The sequence below is a fragment of the Arachis ipaensis genome, chromosome B06 (assembly GCF_000816755.2).
Source record: "Arachis ipaensis cultivar K30076 chromosome B06, Araip1.1, whole genome shotgun sequence".
NCBI lineage: Eukaryota > Viridiplantae > Streptophyta > Magnoliopsida > Fabales > Fabaceae > Arachis > Arachis ipaensis.
The window spans coordinates 31,113,040-31,119,342 of record NC_029790.2 but is presented as its reverse complement, the minus strand read 5'-3'; the positions used below and the strand labels follow the sequence as shown (position 1 = coordinate 31,119,342).

The following is a 6,303-nucleotide window of genomic DNA, read 5'->3' as shown; positions in this document are numbered from 1 at the left end:
TTAAAAATATAAAATAAAATAGATAATAATTAAAAAAATAAAATAGAATAACTTTAAACTATTTTGGCCTAATTTATTATTGTCTCTCAAAAATACTTTATCAATGAACAAAATCTTGTGTGTGCATATCAGCATATGTTAAATAAATTGATTTATTGTGCAAGAATTAATAAGTTGACAAATAACACACTAAATATGACAGTTTTTATAAGTATCAACTTCATTTTGTTGCGAGATGTTTCTGTTCATCCTAGCAGCAAAGTTAGTTCCTGATTTTGAGAAGATTCGTGACATTATGTGATGCCCGTGGAGGACAGAGCTGGTGTTGATTCAGAGAACGACAGATTGTGTGGCTGATTCCTTGGCCAAATATGCTATTAAGGAAGGTGTCTATCATGCTAAATGGCTGGTGCCGTGGGATGGTCTTCAATTGCTTCTTCTTCTTCAGGACATGATGCCTTAGTTGTTTCGTGGTTCTTTAACCGCGTTTTTTGCTTTTTCTTTTTCTTTTTTTAGTTACAGTCACAAAAAAAAATCAATTTCATTAGTTAGTTAAAATAAATTTTGAGTAATTATCTAAATCAATTTCTGAAATTTTTAAAATTAAACACATTAGTCACTTAAGCTTTAAAATATTAACACCAAATAAACTTAGAAAAATATTTTCAAGTGAACAAGGTCTTTTTTCTTGGTATAATTACTAAATGTGGTAGTACAAACAGCTTTTTTTCGACACTTCCGTTATAAAATTTTACTCTATTTATAAAAATACCATTAAAAATCAATTGATCTAAACTTTTCTATACCCCAACAAGAGAGACTACAATATAAAGAATAGTATCGCACTTATTAAGTGCAATCTAGTCCATAGATAATAATATGTACAAAGATTCAAACAATTATCATGTAACCATCAAAAATTACAACAGGGTAAGTACTAGTAAGATTACATTAGGTAACACCAACAAGTTTTACCATTTTTTTTACCGAAGATATGGAGACTCGAATTCACAACCTCTTAATTGAGTATGAGGAGACTATCCCATTTTAGCTATTGCTTCTTGGCAACAAGTTTTACCATTGCTTGTTATATTATTGACAAGTTTATTTCTAACACCATATCACTATATACTAACTATGCTGGTTGAAACGGTAGATCTGAATTTGAGACTGGAAACGAAGAGAGGTAAGGTGCCACCTTAGTTTCAGACGGGAGACGGGGCACGAGCTGTTGCTCTCTCACACAGTGCCAATTGTCAAACTCAGAACAGCACAACAACATGAACAACTTCTTTTTCTTTTTCCTTTTTCCAAATTTTTTTTCTTCGCAATCATCGGTTTTTGACTTTTTATTTTCCTAAAATAATAAATACTAATAAATAAATCAAAGAGAAAATAAAAAATAATTTGTTATTCCAATTTCAAAATATTAGAACATCACCCATTTCATGAACAAACCTGAAGGCTATATCCAAAAGAAGTAGCAGGCCAGAATTCTAGTTGCCCTCTTTACATGAACCAATGACAAAAATCAGCAAAAAGCTATCATGTTAAAGTTAGTTTAGTCATTAACTTCCAAACAATTTCATTGAAAATTAAAAATAAAACAAAAAGTACTCTACCCGCTCATGAATGCTTTGTTGAGTTCCAAAAAACTCATCATGGCTAGGAGCCATAGAATTCAAGGGACCCTACAAGGTATATATGTCAACTGATAATTGTATATTCCAATTTGTTTAAATAATTGTATATTCCAAGGGTTACCAGATGAATACAGTTACTAGATGCCAAAGCTAATCAATCGGTGGGCAGAGCAGCTCTTACCTTTGACTCACAAGCACGATGGATGACGAGTACGATGAGGGACAGCGGGCAGAGCGCTACTGAACACAGTAACCCCGATGACGGGTTGGGGTACCACGACTATACGACTACGATGAAGAATGGTGATTGGCGAAAGGGGAGATGACCTTGACCACGACGAATAGTTGCAGATCTCGAGCGTCACTGACAGCCACATTGACAAGACCGGAGGCGGCGGTCGCGTTGGAGGAAGCTCGAGTTTGCTTTCACGAGAGGAGAAGAGTGACCTAAAGATCCGACCTGCATCCGTTTCATCCATTTCTTTTTTGGAACGACCAATAAGGCCCAACTTGTGAAGCTGGCACCTACGGAACCCAGCACAATGAGATCTCGTTCCAATTCACGCTACCAACTTGGCTCGGTCGACCATCCCATGAGCGCCCGCAACTCGTTGACAACCTGCTCCATTCTACAAAAGGGAGACAACACGCGTCACAGGAGATGCACGAAAAAGGCCTATTTGTAAATCTGTATGAACTTACATCTGTACAGCAGCACGATCATATTCTCTAATAACTTTATTCAACAACAACATCATCATCATCATCAACATTATTATTATTATTATTATTATTATTATTATTATTATTATTATTATATTTATCATTATTTTTGTCAAAAAATATACAAAAAATTATGGTACAGTATTATTGTGCAAATAATAAATTTATTTTATTTTACTTTTTTTTACGTTGTGTAATTGATATTAATGAATGTCACTGAATGCACATTTAGTGATGATGATTGTATGAGTATATCTACTTACAATCTTACATAGTGCATACACATGTATATTAGCAATGTTTGGATCATTTCTTAATGAAAGACATATATGACTTGGAGTTAGAGAATACTCAATATAACAAAATAAAATATACAAATAATAAGACATGAAACTAAACAAACCACGATAATATGCTTTTAATTTAAGAGCATATGAGACTCAGTACATCTCTTTTTGTTGGATTTGGATTTGTAAATATAGTGAGGATAATTGTAAGACCTCAGACTTTTAGAAGATAAATAATGAATTAATTATGTTTATATATATAATTTTATTTTCAGAAAGTTATCTTTACTGAAAAATAAATAAATCAAAATTATGAGACTTTGAGTTTTAAATTAGTTTGAGTTTATATAATTTTCAATTACAATTAGATATTTTTGTTTAATTGAAATTAATGATTTGGGTTTTCTCTTAATTAAAATTTAAACTTTTAGTAATTAGAAAAAAAAGAGAATTTTATTCATAATTTAAATTAAATAATTGAAAGTTTTGGTTAATTTTATAAATAAAGAAAAATTTATTTGATTACCTATACTTTTAAATTAGAATACTTGTTTGAAAAATTAATTGACAAATTGATTAAATAAAATGATATTCTTAAAGTAATTTTATTGGGTTAGAATTTGGTTTTTAATAACTACTCTATTTCCTAATGTTTATTAAAATTACCCAAATCCTAATTTCCAAATTAAAATCCACAAATCCTAACTCTAACCTAACCTAGCGACTGCTTCACCGCCATTCACCCACCACCATCCCCTTCCCATATACACACTAAACACACACACATCCGAAAAAGAGAAGAGAAGGAGTGCCGAGGAAGTGAGGGAGACGAGAAGAGGGGGGAGTCGCACCGCCACCGCACCCGTCACAAGAGAAGAGAAGGAGTGCCGAGGAAGTGAGGGAGACGAGAAGAGGGGGGAGTCGCACCGCCGCCACACCCGTCACGCCCCGCCGTGCCCAGCTCGCCATTGCGCCGCCAAGTCGCTGCCTTCGCACACCGTCGCTGTTCGTAAAGCTTGCTGCCGTTGCCGTTCAAGTTGCTACCGCCGTCGTCACATGCGACGCCGCCGAAGCTCCCTTCACCGCCGTCGATGCCGATATGAGGAGAGGGAGAATGGCGAAAAGGAGCCGACGTCGGAGACACACCGTGCGAAGAAGAGGGAGATAAGGGCGCTTTTCATAAACTTATTTTACTTTCAAGAGTTGATACTAATGCGAAAAGTATATTTTTGTGATTTTGTAAGTCTTATGGATTGAATTGAGTTGTTTTGGATGAATAAAATTATTTGATTGATTGATTGAGAAAGTTGAATGTTCTGAAATAGTTGGCTGCTGTTGTTGAATTGATTTTTTCTTGAATTACTGGAAGAGATTTAATGTTAAAATTTAGTTTAATTTTGGAAATGATTTGATTTTGGAAAAGACTCAAAACTGGAATTGGTTTGGTTTGGAAGAGATTTAATATCGAAAATTGGTTTGATATTGAACCTAGTTTGATATCGGAATTTGGTTTGATTAATGAAAAGTATTTGATATTTAGAAACGGTTTGATTAATGAAAAGTATTTGATATTCGAAAATAGTTTGATTAATAAAAAGTATTTGATATTTCGAAATGGTTGGGAAGTGTTTGAGGAATGTTTGGATGGGACTTGAAAAGGGTGACAGAATATGAGTTTTAAAGGAGATGCTGCCCAAATTTTTATAAAATTGGAGATTTCGTTTGAAGTGCTTATTAGAAAGATTTGGATTTTTTTTAAGGATTTTATAATTTGATTTTGAGTTATTCAAAAAAGGATTATGTTTTGAGTTTGCTTTATTTAGAAAAGAATGAATTGTAGTTGAGGAAGTGCGGGAATGATGATTTGTAAATGAATGAGATATGTGACCTCGGGTAAGAGGCTGTGACGTTGTCCACTTGCTCTGGGAAAGAGATGAGGAAGAAGAATGATGAAAATTGAGTTTGAATTATGAAATTGAATGAATATGATAAACGAAGCATGATTGTGGTTGATTGATGATGAGTATGTTTGTGTTTTCCCTCCGGTTGTAAGGGTGACATGGCACATATTCCCTCTAATGGTGACAGGACACGTAATCCATCTAATGTTGACAGGGCACGTAATCCCTCTACTGGTGACAGGGCACTCTCCCTCTAATGGTCAGCCAATGTGCTGAGATATTTGTGCACAACAGAGAGACAATAACCGAGTTAGCTACCGGACATGTCGGGTTGGTTATATAACTGACAAATGAGCTCATTAGCCATAGGGCAGACATGCATCATATGCATTTGCATATTTTGTTTGAGTTTGAATTTGTTTTGATTTGCCTAATTGCTTATTTGTTATTAACTTCTATCTAAGCTATTTATTGTATCTGCTTCTTAATTGTGTTTTTCTTGTTTGCATTGTATGTGTTTGAACAACTGAGAGATCCCTCATACTGGTGGTGGTGACGTTGTTTCCGAATGTGATGTTGATTGTTGATTTGATTAAATTGCTTGGGCCGGAGGTCGTGGTTTATATTGTGATGGGCCGGAGGTCATGATTGATTTCTGATTAAGACTTAGTAAAGTATGAAATATCAAGCTGGTTCAACATAGACTTAATGAACCTATGTTTAAAATAGGTTGGTTATTCATACTGTTAGAAAACTTTTAAGATTCTTTTATAAGAAAAGTGAGTTTTGGATTTTTGGATAATTAACTGATTTCTTTTAAAAAGTTTTTGAATTTTTGGGTGGCTAAACCCTCGATTTTTAAAAGATTCACAAGACAATGATAATCACCGAGTTTGAAAACAATTTTCTTATTAAATATTTTCTTATGACAATTCTGAAATTCCATGGTGAGACCATGTGATTAGATTCTCACCCCTACAGCTTTATCTTTTCAGGAAATGGATGAAGAAGGTTATGAAGAGTTTAATTGTATTTTGCGTATACGATTTTGTTGTTATATTAGTTTAATTGTTATTTATTTATCCCTAGCCATTAATATTGTATCTTGTAAAGAGGTTCAGAGTTTTGATGGTTGTGTTTGTAAGTTATTTTATAAAGAACTTAGTTATTGTGTGCATTTTTCAAACAAAAAAGTATTTTCGGTTTTTAAAAGAATAGTTTATACGGTTTCGAGTTTTACAAAGGCTTCTATTTTATTATTAAGTATGGAAGTCGTCGTAATACTCTTCACTATCAGAGTAGCGCAGCCGGAAGCGTGATATTCTGGTAGTAAGGGTGTTACAATAATTCAATAATATTTTTTTTTGAAAAAATACGATATTAGAAATCAAATAGGTTAACTTAACCTTAAAAGTTAATTTGATTATAATATCTACTAAATTTTTTTCTAATAAATGCTTGAAGAATTTAGTGAGTCATACTGAAAAATGAACGGGAGACTGTTATGTCTGACGAAAAAAAATATTAGAGATTGATTTATGTATTAATTTTTTTTTCTAGATTAAAATGTCTGCTTTTAAAATTTTTGGAGACTAATTTAGGTAATTACTACATCAGAAAATGAATTAAGAACTGATTTATCTGCTGGAATAAAACTTTGGAGATATTTTTGTATATTAATTTTTTTGGGAAGTAAAATATTCGCTTTAAAAATTTTTGGGAACTAATTTGAATAATTACTCAATATTT

The 6,303-nt window shown here is 33.0% G+C and overlaps 1 long non-coding RNA gene across 1 annotated transcript; it reads right to left on the bottom strand.

Moving 5' to 3' along the window:
* LOC110263277 lies at positions 829 to 2,361 on the bottom strand. Its single transcript, XR_002348628.1, has 2 exons — positions 1,459 to 2,361; positions 829 to 1,357 (listed from the first exon to the last, which is right to left on the bottom strand). It is a non-coding gene; the product is annotated as an uncharacterized LOC110263277 (long non-coding RNA).